Raw genomic sequence first — 15295 nt, 5'->3', positions numbered from 1 at the left:
TTTAACATTCTGTACATCATATCCTTTCTTTTGCTTATTGTGAGCAACAGATTTACATGATTAACTGGCCAAACTGTCTTCAGTCCAAACATCATCTTCTCCTTCCTCCTCTTCATCCATATTGCTTTCTAATTCCAGACATTTCCCTGAACATTCTATTTCTGTTTCATCTCCAACTTCATTTTCAGTTTGCGAACTAATAAAGCACTCAATTTCTTTCCGTTTTGAAGAAGCTTCAGAACCGTCTTCATCCAACATCTGACAGCTTCCCATAACTTCCATTTCATCTGCATTTGTTTTTCTATGTTGAGATTTTAGTAAACTCTGACTTTGCTCTTCCACAGTGTCATCCACCTGATTCTCCTGTGAGTCTAACAATGGTTGACTTTCAGTTTGCACAATTTGTTCTTCATTCTCTTCTTCAATTATAGTTTAATTTACTCATTCTACTTCCTGGATGGGATTCTCAGACGCCCCTTCTGTTTTATCTGTCCCTGCACTCCCTTCATCTTTGGCATTAGTTTGTTTCGGTAGCATTTGACCACCCTCATCTTGCTCCTTATTACTTAGAGGAGTTTTTTTTCTTGGACATGCTCGAACCAAATGACCAACTTCTCCACAACCAAAACAGACTAAAGTGCCTGAATTCACTTAAATGGCATAATCAAAGTCTTCCACTCGCACATTAAACACTAAATTAAGGTCTTCATCTTTTCTATTCAGAATCATAAGTACTTGTCTTTTATGTGAAACTACATGCTTCAACAGTGGTGACTTGCAACCTGTTGGCAACTTCCTGATAGGGGAAATCATTTTCCCATGCCGTGACAGTTCTCTGACTAGCAACTCGTCACTAATGAACGGAGAAATATTTGCAATCGTGACTTTTTTAGCAGGTGTGCTCAATGGGGAAACTGGCAAAAAAACATAATTCACACCGATACCTTTTTCAATGACTTTGTTTGCCTTCTCCACACTATCAACAAAAATAACTATTGCACTGTTCATCCGAGCCGCAGATTTGACACTGCTACAACCCACAACTTTGCCTACTGCCAAACTACATTCCTCCACTGTGATGCTAGGACAACTAGGAATGATCTTCAAACCATGTTGCCTTGTAAGTTTGGTGAAATCCATTCCCGGTGTTTTGCAAAACCCAGCAAAACGCCGGTTCCTATTTACTAAAAATAATCAAAAACCCTTGAAATAAACTTCACCAATGTGATCCAATCAAAAGAAAATACACAAAAAGACACATTCAAGAAAAGAAATAGCAAAGTTAGAAGTTCTCAATCTCTCAGTCCACTCACCACATGCTCCACCCACAACTCCCAGCATGCAATGGGAAAGAAAGAAAGAAAGAAAGAAAGAAAGAAAGAGAATTAACAAAAATGTTCCGTCCCACGGAGGGGGGATTCATCTGAATAAGATTAAATTTATCATTCTAGTTGTTTCCCTACCAGTATTACTTAGTCAGAATGGCAGATAAGGGTCCTTTAAAAACATGTGTAGGTGTGGAGAGGCTGAGAGAGCTTGAATGAGTGCAAACAATTTTTGTGCATGAGCAGACAGGAGTGGAAGCAGAGGCTGTTGCTGGGAACATTGAAAGTAAGAAAGGACTTCTGACAGAGAAGGTGCAGACTGTAAGTTACAACAATACAACTTTGACTCCTGCTGTACAGAATGAAGGAAGTTTACCGTGTAGCAAGTTATTGCTCTCAAAAGCATTTTGCAAGATCATGGAAAACATATTTTGTACTGTCAAAATCAGAGTACTACACCTTGAAGTGTCTGAAGATTATTCTTCCTCTCCCTTGTGAGGATATGAGTAACTGATGTCATACATAAATGGTAAAGGCAAGGTACACTCTTTTTCGATGGTTTTACATATCTGGACATAGTTGGAACAGCTTGGTCTTTACCAGGATCTACAGTTATTTAAATCAAACCTTAAATGTACAAAAAATACTCAACAGATTCCACACTTTCATTATTTATCACTCAATGTTGAAAGAGATATAGAAAACATCCATCCATCCATCCATTTTCTGAACCGCTTTATCCCTCATGGGGTCGCGGGGGGTGCTGGTGCCTATCTCCAGCGTTCACTGGGCGAGAGGCGGGGTACACCCTGGACAGGTCGCCAGTCTGTCGCAGATATAGAAAACAGTCAGTGGAAAATAAAATCCACTATATTATTCAATAGCTTATAAAAGAATACTTGACAGCAACAACTCAGGAGTTATATTTTGTGTAAATTCACTCCCTCACATCATTATAAAGACATTTCTGCTTTCTGTTCTTTCCAGTTCCAGCTTCAGCTTATTGAGATCTGCATATATCCACTCTTGCACAACTCTGTTTAGGTTCCTCCACAGCATTTCAGTCAGGTTTCAAAAAGGACAGCCGTCAGAAAGTCAGATATCACAAAGTACAGGTTTTTATCCACCTTCTGAAAAGCCATGTACTTTATTTTATCATGATAGTATTTGCTAGTATCTTTTTAAATGAACACAAGCCCAGGGTGTATATTTTGTAATAAAACCTACTCATACATTTGTTTTGACTGTCTATACCTTGAATAGAGTCAAGTGATCTTCCAGAAAATGTAGAGGTAAAGAAAACTCAAGTGATGCTGATGTGCACTGCTACCATCAGTACTGTACTGTATATGCACTACCTAAGTGTGCTCCTGCTCCCTACCTGCAACATCACCTTTTGTTATGCTCATACACCTTCATATTCACAAAGTTATTGTCCTGCAGGTGATACTGTAATATGTCATGATTGCAGTTTCTTCTTAGAGGCTTTGTAATTTTGCTGTTTTTCAAACCTTTAAACATTCTCATTTGTCACATTCTGCTTTGTACCATAGCTTTTAAATAACTATTTGAAATGATTGTGAGCCAATCCTGTATAACCAACAAACACCTGCACATTTTTCTCAGCTCCCTGAAAATAAAATAAAAATGCACTGCAGACTAAAGGGGTAAGCACTGCCATTGTGAGGCTGACTGTAATCCCTAGAGAGCTTATCCAAATGCTTTAGGCTGCAGGAGAAAAAAATAGCATATTAATGCAAGTGAAGAGCTCTTGGCGTAAGGAGCGTTGCCCTCATTTAACAAATACAAATTTTTCAGCTGAGTCTTGTCTGTTTAGATTATAGTCTTCTGTTGTGCCATTACGCACTGTTTTAAGTTATTTAATGTTTAATATATAACTCTTGGTCTCTTACGTATTGTCCAATGAATATCAGCCCAAACACCTGACATTAGGACGATAGTTGAAAGGGTGATTCAAGCACTGGCATTCTTTTAACAGCAAACTCTGCACACATAGAATAAAGGAGTGACAACTTTTCTTCAAGTTCAAGAATTTATTAACAGAAAAAGGAACAATCTGAAACACCCCAATAGAATGCTGTTTATCTGAATTAACACTATATTTCAATCAACTCCTCTCTTCTAGGTTAGTGAAGCTTAGCTAAAACTACTAAACAAAATTAAGATAAAAATAAGCTAATAATAATAATAATCATCTTTATTGTCATTGCAACATACATTCCAATGAAATGTGTTCTCTGCATTTAACACATCCCCTTGGGGAGCAGTGGGCTGCCATTGTGTGGTGCCCAGGAAGCAATCTGGGGTTAAGGGTCTTGCTCAGGGGCCCAGAGTGGCAGTCTGTGGAAGCTGAACCTAGAACATCTGGGACACAAGTGCAATACTCTACCCACAAGGCCACCACTCCCCATAAGGAACTGTGCACACACAAAAGGACAAGTAAAATGGTTGAAAAACATCATCAAAATCTTTCAGTGGATACTGGTTCACTGTAGATCCAAGCTGGAGAACTAAAGTTCATCTTAATGAATGTGGAATAAGCAAATTAGCTGAAATAATTTAGAACAACATTTGATATGTATTTAAACCCATTCACAATGCAAATTCTGAGTTAAACACATTATTTGATAAAATTACATTTTAAAGAACGATTTGCTGAGTTAAATGAAACCTTATTTGATTAAATGTCATTTTAAAGAAAGATTTGCTCAGTAAAATCAGTACCTTTAGGACACTTGATTGTACTGTTGCAATTATTCCTCTGGGAAGCTAGGGGCGCTTGATGTGTTAACCCTAAAGTTATACAAAACACCATTAAATCAACATTAATCTTCCCTATTAATGATATACTAATGCTCATAGCATTACTTAACAATGGCGGAGTGAAACGAAAACAAGAATTATGTTTAAAACAAACTGTAGTTGCGTTGAGTTGGTGGTGGCACTAATGCTATCTGGGAAGCTAAGAGCACTATGGTAGTGGACTGATATATTAAAGAAATATTTTTGCTCTTTAACAATGTATTATGGGAAAAGTCCACTGGAGAGTGGTTTTTCCTCCTCTGCCAACATGCACCAGGACGAAACGTGCATGGTGGGACACTTTGCTCGGTGGAACAGGTACTGTGTTAGGTGTTTCCAACACTATTGACAATGAAATGACAAGAACTATGCTATCAAATACTGGACAGCATGCATCAAGAACTGTTCATCAGGTTGGATTGTGGATGCCTACTGTTGTAACATCACAGGAGGAAACTGCAAAGATCTTCCTTAAGGAACTGAACTGGCGATTAAAAATGTGGAACACAACAGCAGCAGTGTTAACAAACATTTCTGTAGCTTTGAACTGGACGGTATGTAACGTACAAATGATACACGCTCATATGCAACAAGAACGGTTTAAGCGTGTGGTTACTACTGGAAATTTCCACGAATGGAGACAACTATGGAACATTAGCAATAAAAGTTGGTTACAACTAGAACCACAGAAGACCTATTGTAATGCTACTATGTGTGAAGGATACTGGACACAATATGATGTTACCAATAGTACTACTGTCTGTTGTTATTATATATTGCCCGTAGTGACCGTACAGGGGTATTGGTTTTTGAAACTGGATGGTGATTGGTTTGACCCACAGACAAACTACACCTATGACCTGGATTTATGCGAGACTGCTGATAAAGGGATGGTATGTATGCTACAACAAGGACATCTTAACCCATGTTTAACCGGAGACGAGGTGTTATGTGATTGGACTCATGAACCAGCTAGAGACATGCTTTGGCAAATAGGTCCGCACACTCTGTGCGTAGCAACAATAAAGAGTCATCCTCAATTACCTCAGGTGCCTTTCGTTGGGTGTTTATATGATGTGTACATCTGGAGTTGGAATAACGTGACCTATCAATTAACCAATTATACCACTGCAAACCGCCTAACACAGGTGCAATGGGATGTTCTCCGTGTACCATGGCAGATCTCCCTGGATCGGTTCAAATAGGCATTGAATCAGTCCACGGAGCTAAATCACTTAATTAAATCACACAGGTCCAACATTTTCAGCTTAAAGGTGTCTACGTTTATGGCCCAAGGACAGGTTCTGCATGCGGCTAAGTTAATAGAGCAATCATCTGCACATCATTGGTGGGACATTTTTAATGGAATGTCTGCTACTGCTCGAAACTATGTAGTACCTCCCTTGCTTTTGCTCATTATTGTTATTATAGTGTTAACCTTATGTAATGTATGTACATGTCTATATATTAGAAGGGTTAAAAAGCAGCTAAATTGGAGGTTGTATAACACTGCTCTACTATAAAATTAGGGATGGATGGTACGGACTACAGATCCTACTGATACCTTTGTACTGGATTATGGGATCGGACAGCTTTGGTTCGACACAAATGCCGTAGTAGAAAATAATAGAGTTGTGTTTCTTAATTGGGTAACTGAATTATGGGATACCTATACTGATTCTCAGTGGTCAACTAGCATTGGACTTTCGGGAGTAGAACAACCCTGGGGACAGTTTTTCCAAAATTAGCTTTTCCCAAAATTAGGATTGTCAAAGACCAAGGGGTGGAGTGATATATTAAAGAAATATTTTTGCTCTTTAACAATGTATTATGGGAAAACCTGCTCAGTTATAAAACTTGTTTCACTGATATTATGGGAAAGCCTGTTTAGTTATATAACTTGTTTCACTTATATTATGGGAAAGCCTGTTCAGTTATATAACTTGTTTCACTTATATTATGGGAAGAACTGGTTATTGATTTTGAGTTCACATAAAACCAAGAACAACATGTGTTATTTTGCTATAACTTGTTTTAACTTGAGGTGGGAACCTATGACAATGTGTTTTGGGAAAGACGGATTTTTTATTTTGTTTGATTTGTTATATTCTGAGAGCACTCATATTATTTTGCTTTGCACACTGCTGAGATGCTGGGAACGGGTTCTGTTTGAGAAACTTGCTTTGGGAGGCAGGTCGGCTGTGGAGGGAGAGATGGCCACTCTCGCTCCACATCTGACTCTTTGTTTACAAGTATATAAAGAGGTGACTGCCCTCAGCCCGGTGAGTCTGCCGTAAGTTCGTGTGTGGATACCGGCATCGTGAACGCTGATCTTAACCTAGGACTGAGGGCTCCCAGTTCGTGTCAATGGTAAGAGCTGATTCTGAGAATCTGTTGAGCGTCACGTTTGTTTGAAAGCTTGTTGCTTTATTGCTTGCTACTTTGCGTGTGTGAAGAGCTAATTGTTTTGATGTGCTGTATTCTGTGGGGAATAATAATAAATGTGTGCCTTATATTCTAACAGAAACAGTGTTTGAGTCCTTATTTGTGTTTGCCGATCTCTCTCGATCCTGAAATAAACATTTCATAAAACACGGACATTCAGACCTAATTTAAAAAAACTTTAAGCTCCATTTGGTTGTAATGAGTGGACCGGAAAACACAAACATTAATATGTGTAAAACCCTTATGGTAATAAAGTTTGTTATAACCGTAAAAACACGCTCAACTCACATCAGCAATGCTTGGTTTCCAGAATGATAGCAGAAGCTATGCTTATAAAATCCAGAAAACTTACTACGGTCAAAGATAAAACAAAACAGTAAAAACAATTTTAAATAAACCATTTTGACTTTCCCTGCCTAACTCTGCCAAACCTCAGCCTTTGTGTCTGTTCATTTCACTTTGGGCATCCAGTTGAAGTAGTTGAAGCAGGATGAAGCTAGTCCTTCATCAGCACAGCGAGTAGGCGGCTAACTCGAAGCTGGGCTGTGAGGAGTTGGCTCTCACTCCATTATTTGGCTTTTTACAACCAACATTTCTCTTTTAAACAAACCTTGTGGAGGGTAGTGACATAAATGAGCCTGCTTCCTGTTGTTCTCTTGTATTACTCTTGCCCGGGACAACGCAGACCCCCCCCCCCCCCCTCTACACCTGCCGCCACCACAGCAGCGCACACACACACACACACACACACACACACACACACACACACACACACACACACACACACACACACACACACACACACACACAAAGTCAACTTAACTGTATACTTCATGCCCTGGAAATCTCTGTATTTTATACTGGATATTTTTGACCCATCTATTCTCCGCCTCTCTGCCTGTTCGAATGCTTTTTTCTCTGCTCCCTGCTTGCTTGCATTTTCCTGCCTTTTACTTTTTATCTCCTTTTTATCTCTTAACCAAAACCACAGAAAGTTGGATTTAGTTATTTTATTTATTTTCTTTTACTTATTTTTTTATTTTGATTTTGAAAAGATGCCTACCTTCACCACAATAGACTTTGACAAGCTTTTTACAGAAGATAGCTGTTATGGAACTGAATATCTGTCGACTCGAAGTGAATTATGATGTAAACGCCACGCATGGAAATGAAACAACCCTGCCTGTGATTCCAAACGGTGACCACCAGCCCAGCGACTCAACGAACAAACAGTTCCCTGAGGAAAATGATAATCCCTGGACCTCTCTGGGTGCAAGACCAAAGATCAACGAACCCCACACCTAGGCACAGAAAACTGGCCGAGACTACAGAGAGATGTCCCAAGACAAATGAAACAACAACGGGCTGTTCTCAAAAAAAATGATAGGAGTAAGCCTGCTGGAAATGCTGTAATTCTGTTACTAAACAGATTCGCTCCGCTCCAAAATGTGACCCAGGAGGACAACAATCAAAGGTATGTCAACGATTTTTGTTCTAAGACATCAGAGAAAAGACATACCACAGGGCCGAGGAACCTGATATTATGCAAATTAACACAGAGGTGTTAATTTATAACGTCAGGAACTGTGGCCTGGTGTCTGATATATCAGACATCCTTCCAAGGGTCTTGAAAGAACGCCCGACCTTGGAAAAACTCATAATACAAGCTGAAGCCCTGGGCGACGTCAACAGGATAAGAAAATCAGAAGTATTGAAAGAGGATTACATTCGTCTGTTAAACTTAGTTGATGGCCTTAATGTCAAGGTGTTTCTCAGCGGCCCTCACACGCCCGTTAATGTGAAGATGAGATTTTTTTCAGAATTCTGATGCTAAACAAATGGCTGGAAAAAACATTCAAACAAACAACTGTAACCTTCATAGACAACTTTAACATCTTTTGGGAGAGGAGACATCTGTTCAACAGAAATGGTTTCTCTCTAAATAGGTCAGGTGCAAAACGGCTGATTTCAAACATCTTCTATTCTGTGAATCATGCACCATCAGCTTTGTCCCAAAACAAAGCTCAACCAGTGCCAAAACAAATGATAAGCCCAGTACAGCCCGAACAAACCAAGATAAAGATGGCCAGAAAGATGACACAGAATGAGGCTACGTCAGAGCTACAGGAGGATTCATCCCAGATCTCAGCAGGACAAAGAGAGGACCAAGAACCTCTATCGTCACGAACACCAGTACAAACTGGACCCGCCTCCCCTCCTTCTCCACAAAGCCCAGAAGTTCATTTTCTGGATTTTTCTTATAACATGAACAAAGTATTTAAGATTGGCCTACAGATGACATCCTCTCCACATAGCCATTCTGCTGTGACTAAACCAGCATTTTCCAAAGGCCTCAGAGCCCCAGATCCTCCTCCTCTACATATCACGGAACATTCTGGTGCTCAGGACCTCCAGATAACTTCGCTGTGATACAGATCGGGCCCTGGCCGCACGTTTATCAGACATGACAGTTTCCAGCATCAGCTTGGGCCTTTTGCTGGAGATTATGGAATGTCTGTGATGATAGTGGCAGACATATATAAAAAAAAGAGGATAAACAAGAACAAATACTTAAAAGTCATAAACTGTCAGATGCAACCTGTCACAGAGACATCATTAACCACTAAGTCATATAAACTGGGTTTATTAAACATTAGATCTCTGTCAGGAAAATCCCCTTTAATTAAGGACTTCATTATTGACAATAATCTTGATGTAATATTTTTAACAGAAACATGGTTACATGAATCTAATGAAGAAGTTATTCTGTTGGAGTCGACACCTCCAAACTACAATTTTCTTTGTGAGAGCAGACAGCAAAGGAAAGGTGGAGTGGCAACATTGTTTAATGATTCACTGAAGTGTAAAAAGGTGTTTTTGGGAAAATTCGACTCTTGAACATTTGGCTCTCCAGGTAAAGAGCCCGGTACGAACTATGTTTCTGCATGTTTACAGGCCTCCTAAGTCCACATCAAACTTTTTTAAGGATTTTAGTGACCTCCTGTCTGTGATATGTGTTGATTATAACTGTTTAATTATTGTGGGAGACTTCAACTTTCACGTTGACAACCCTGAAGACAGAAGTGCAAAAGAACTGTGTGACACACTTAGAAACTTTGGTTTAACTCAACATGTTAAACAGCCAACACAGAAACAGGGACATATTTTAGACTTGATCATCACTAAAGGTCTAAACATTTCTTAGGTCAATGTAACTGATGTTGCCCTATCTGATCACTTTTCTCCTACATTTGAAAGCATAATTACCAGTGACTCATTTAGCCAAAGGGACATCGTAAGAAAACGCACCTTTAAGCACAATGCCACAGAAACCTTTATTCAAGCTTACTCTGCTACTTCAACCTTGGGCTGCAACTCAGTAGATGAGCTAGTAGATAACTTTCATTCTAAAGTCTCAGGCATCATTGACTGCATTGCTCCAGTTAAAGTGAAAGATCTTTCCGGGAAGAAAAAATCTCCTTGGAGAAATCCTCCAGCAGTTAGAAGTGAAAAAAGGGAGTGTCTAAAAGCTGAACGCAGGTGGAGAAAGAACAGACTGCAGGTTCACTATGACATCTATAAAGAGAGACTTTACAGATATAACTTACAATTGAAAAATGCAAGAGAATCTTTCTTCTCTGAGATTCAGAAGAGAAACATTAATAATGTTCGTGTCCCATTTGCCACAGTCGTCAGGTTAACAAACCCTCCTGTGTCCGTGGCTTCCGAACTCCACTCCACCAGGGCCTGCAATGAATTTGCTAACTTCTTTACTGAGAAAATCCAAAAAATTAGAAGATCACTTTGTACTACCATATCAACACCAGAACCAATGCTGTATTCAGCTGGAACTACTTCTGACAAAATGTCCCAATTCAGCCAAATAAATCACAAAAGCTTAGAGCAGATCATTCAGCAGCTAAGTTCCTCCTCCTGCTGCCTTGATGTTTTACCCACACTTTTCTTTAAGAAAGTTTTACCTGTCATAACATCTGATTTGACTCAGATAATAAATGTGTCCCTTCTGTCAGGTGTTTTCCCCCAGTCCCTAAAAACAGCAAATATCAAACCACTGCTAAAAAATAACAATTTAGACAAACGTCTACTCCAGAACTACAGGCCCATCTCAAACCTCCCTTTTATCAGTAAGATTATTGAAAAAGCTGTGTTTCAACAATTAAACACCTTCTTAACAACAACCAGCTGCTTTGACGTTTTCCAGTCTGGCTTCCGTGCTCAGCACAGTACAGAGACCGCCCTTATCAAGGTGTTTCATGACATCCATATGTGACAATAAGGGATAAGGCACACAGGTTTGTAAACTGAGAGGCAAAAGACAGTCCAGCTCAAATTAACAACTTTATTTTACAAGGTCAATCTTAAAAATCACATTCACATAAAACATAGCCGGGCAAAGAGTTGTCAACCGAGGAGCAGCGGAAGCACCTGAAGGGAAACTAAAATATAGAAACACACAACACCAGGAATCAATCAATGCACCTCAAGCCAAGAAGAAACCACCACCAAGGGATCCACCACCACAGTTGTGACAATCAGCTCCTAGAAAACACAACACATGTTAAAATACAGAGTGAACAATACAAAAGCAAGAAAAACAAAATGTTCATTGGGCAATATTAATATGGCCTTTCAGTGGCAGCTGAACTGGGTCCTGCTTAGTTCCTTAAAGTGATCAATCTTCAGGGCAATCACACCAAGCAGCAGGACAGGCACATGCCCACAACAACCAAAGCAGCAGGTAACAGCAACAATTCAAAATAAGCAGGGCAGAACAGCAGAATCACTGCAAGTACACTAAAACACAAAAGCAAAAAATGTAACACTTTAGATCTTAAAGCAATAACATGCAGAACAGACACTACTCACCACTTTGAGCTGGACTATCAGCTCTCCGGAGGGGAAGCCTCTGGACCTTTGCCCAAGTCTCCTATTTCAAGACAGGAAGCCATGTTAGCACCAGGCTAAGCTAGATAAGCTCTAAAGGGCCAAATCAGTGCTCGCGCTTACCGTCGCTTATGACTTGTGCTGATCTGATGGTTTGGTATGTAACTATCCGTGCTGCCGTAAGGCACACAAAACACGGAAATAAACAACCAGTGACAACCAATGCCTGAAGTCAGAGAGGGCCACATCAGCAGAACAGAGGCTTTTTATATGAAACCAGCTGATGTAAGGGACCAATCAAAAGCAAGCTCTTGATTGAAAATCTACCTCCCACTCCATACTGCCACACATATAAATACAGATTGTGGAAGAACCACCGTGCTGGTACTATTGGATCTCAGTGCAGCATTTGATACTGTCGATCACTCCATCCTGTTAGAGTGCCTGGAGAACTGGGTCGGCCTCTCTGGTACAGCTCTCAACTGGTTTAAATCCTACTTAAAGGACAGGGATTTTTTGTATCAGTAGGTAACTTTACATCAAAGACAACAAAAATCACATGTGGGGTTCCCCAAGGATCCATCCTGGGTCCCCTCCTATTCAATATCTACATGCTCCCTCTAGCTCAGATCATAAAAAAACAACAACATCAGCTACCATAACTATGCAGACGACACACAGCTTTACATCACCATGTCACCAGGTGACTATGAACCAGTTCAGGCTCTGAGTAAATGGCTAGAAGAAATCAATGCCTGGATGTGTCAAAACTTTCTTCAATTGAATAAAAACAAAACTGAAGTAATAATCTTTGGACAAATAGAGGAGAGATCAAAAGTTAGCTCACAGCTTCAGTCGCTTCAGCTAGGAATCACTGATCAGGCCCGAAATCTGGGTGTAATGATGGACTCAGACCTGAACCTTCAAAAGCATCTAAAGACAATTACAAAGTCTGCTTTCTATCACCTGAGGAACATTTCCAGAATTAAAGGACTAATGTCTCAGAAGGATCTGGAAAAACTAATCCATGCGTTCATATTTAGTAGAATTGATTACTGCAACGGTGTTTTCACAGGCCTGCCTAAAAAGTGGATCAGACAGCTGCAGCTGATCCAGAACGCTGCTGCCCGCGTCCTCACTAAGACTAAGAGAGCACATAACCCTGGTTCTGAAGTCATTACACTGGCTCCCTGTATCTCAGAGAATATACTTTGAAATATTTCTGTTAGTCTATAAATCCCTAAATGGCTTAGCACCTAAATACATTACAAACGTGTTATCAGTGTGTCAACCCTCCAGACCACTAAGGTCTTCTGGCTCCAGTCTGCTCTGCATACCTAGAACACGTACCAAACACGGAGAAGCAGCATTTAGTTTCTATGCTCCACTTATCTGGAACAAACTTCCAGAAAACTGTAAAACTGCTGAAAGCCTAAGTTCTTTTAAATCAAGATTAAAAACACATTTGTTTAAAATTGCCTTTGAATGTTCTAGTTAAACTGTTTTACTGTTTTTAATATTCTTTTTTTGTTTCTACATTCTATCCCTACCTGCTTTTATTCCTATATTTTAATCATGTAAAGCACTTTGCATTGTCTCTGTACTGAATTGTGCTATATAAATAAATTTGCCTTGCCTATTGAATTTAGTGCACTAGTTGATGTTTTGTTCGTAAGAGAACAGCAAGCACTGCAGCCAAAATATGGCCTTTTTTGACCTACTGTATATGAGCCAGTCCCTAACAAATGTTTTCCCTTCCATTGCAGGAGGTAGAATATGTTAGATACTTTGGGAATTCTCTGCCCTCTGGATCTCTGAGAAAGGCTTCCTTTTTGCCATTAAACGCACAACTTTCATTCGATCAGAATCAGGCAGTTCTGTTGGCCATAACGCGGGATCATTGAAATGAATGCTGTGATCCATCTCTGAGCGACTATGCTCAGACTATCTATCCGATCGAGCAGTAAGCCCCTCCACCTGCACTGTCTCTGTTATCACTAGGGATGGCTCTCTCTGTCTCCTCCTCAAACACACGCTGGGTCCCCCCAGTATCATAAAACTGTTGACCTTTTGGGTTTTGTGATTTTTATTTAATATTACAATTAAATAATAATATAATAATTAATAATAACTAGAAAAATTTGCATTTCCTGCGAAAATGCACTGTGAATGCAGATAGCTGAATGATTAAGCAAAAGATGCAGAAGATCTTTGAAGAAGAGAAAAAATAGCTGAAAAGCATTGAAGAAGTTGAAAAAGTTGAAGAATTTGAAAGAGTTGAAGAATTTGAACATGAAAGAACAATAGCTGAATTATTAGAAGAAGAAAAAACTGAGGGAAAGGCACCAAACATTTCCTAACTCATTCTAAACACTGAATCGTTTAACAAAGCATAAGTAGAATTTCAAACTTGAATATACTGTTGCCATATGTGGGCCTGCATTTCTAGGGAGTATAAGGGGTTTCGCCCCCATTGAAAAGCATTGGATGTTTGACACCTCCTAACTTGGAGATGCTTTACGTGACGAGGCCCAAACTTATTGTGGAGCATTCTGTATAAAGGAGGTACAGACTCTGTAAAGCAGAGGTTTGTCCGAGCTTCCTAGAGCTACTTCCAATTAGCAACATGCTAACCATTAGCCGCTAACATGGTTGTGCTCAGGATCACCGGGTGATTGTACTCTGTCAGTTTGGTCCAAATCCTGTACTGGGAAGTGCCTCAAATAGGGGTGCCAATACTTAATGTCGCCAAACGTCACCAAAGTTCATGTGTCAGATTGGCCTCCTTTAGCAACTCAGCCTCACCACATCTGGGCCCAGAACTCAATATTTGACCAAAATGGTTAGTAGCGCCATTTCCCACAGGTGGGTGGTGCTGTATTGGCCAATTGGGTCGTGTCTGGGCATCATGCCAGGTCCTGTTGGAAGCAAAGGCCCAATAGGAAAGCATGTGAAATCCAAAATTGGACAGAAAAATGACACATAGCTGAAAGTCACTTGAAAATTTTAAAATATCAAGAGGAAGTGACTGTGCAAATTTCAGATTCCTACATTAATCACAGCAACTGCGGTGAGCGTCGAAAGTTGCCATTCTATCTCAATTGATCCTCTCCCTCTGGCCCTCAGAGTTCCGTCGTCATGGAAACTCACTGACACACCTGCAGCGGCCAGTCTACCAAAGTGCAGAGACTTTGCTCACAATATGTCCCATTGGGTTATAATGGAGAACTTTGCCTCGCACAACGCTCCATATCTCCTGATCCGTAAATGGTAGAGACGTAATCTTTTCTGCGTTTCTTTCTTAACGGATAGGGGAAGAAGACTTGCTATCGGTTTTTGCTGGAAATATTTTAATAAAGGCGTAAAAAATTATGATATAAAGGAAATTTTTAAGAAATTTCCAAAATCCTCTAAAAACGGTCCCGAACAAATCGCTCTAGCTGAAAAAGTATAAGAGATATCAAAATAATTCTTTCACTGTGAGGATCAGAAGGCTTTTGAGGACTATGTTGCTCATTTTTATGTTTGTACAAAAATCGGTGTAGGCACAGCGACGATGTAAAAAAGTGGATCATGTGGAACAATGCAGCTCTAAAGCATTTTCAGGATTTTGCACATTCGCTACTCCCGAACAAATTGTTCCTGCGGAAAAACCGTAACAGTTATCCACAAAATTCCTTTTTTGTGAGTGCCAGAAGGGTTGGGACATTCATATGTGAAAGTCTCATGCCTGTACATCAAACGGTTTAGGAGTAGCGATGATGTGAAAACGTGTGATGTTTTGGATTTTTAGACGT

The 15295-nt window shown here is 39.9% G+C and overlaps 1 long non-coding RNA gene across 1 annotated transcript; it reads right to left on the bottom strand.

Moving 5' to 3' along the window:
- Positions 1 to 10989: 10989 nt before the first annotated feature.
- Positions 10990 to 11795, bottom strand: LOC110368058. The gene is made up of 3 exons (XR_002427890.2): positions 11622 to 11795; positions 11481 to 11541; positions 10990 to 11408 (listed from the first exon to the last, which is right to left on the bottom strand). It is a non-coding gene; the product is annotated as an uncharacterized LOC110368058 (long non-coding RNA).
- Positions 11796 to 15295: the final 3500 nt, after the last annotated feature.

The sequence above is a fragment of the Fundulus heteroclitus genome, unplaced genomic scaffold (assembly GCF_011125445.2).
Source record: "Fundulus heteroclitus isolate FHET01 unplaced genomic scaffold, MU-UCD_Fhet_4.1 scaffold_314, whole genome shotgun sequence".
Lineage (NCBI taxonomy): Eukaryota > Metazoa > Chordata > Actinopteri > Cyprinodontiformes > Fundulidae > Fundulus > Fundulus heteroclitus.
Note: the sequence above shows the minus strand (reverse complement) of the source record. Positions and strands in the feature narration are given on the sequence as shown.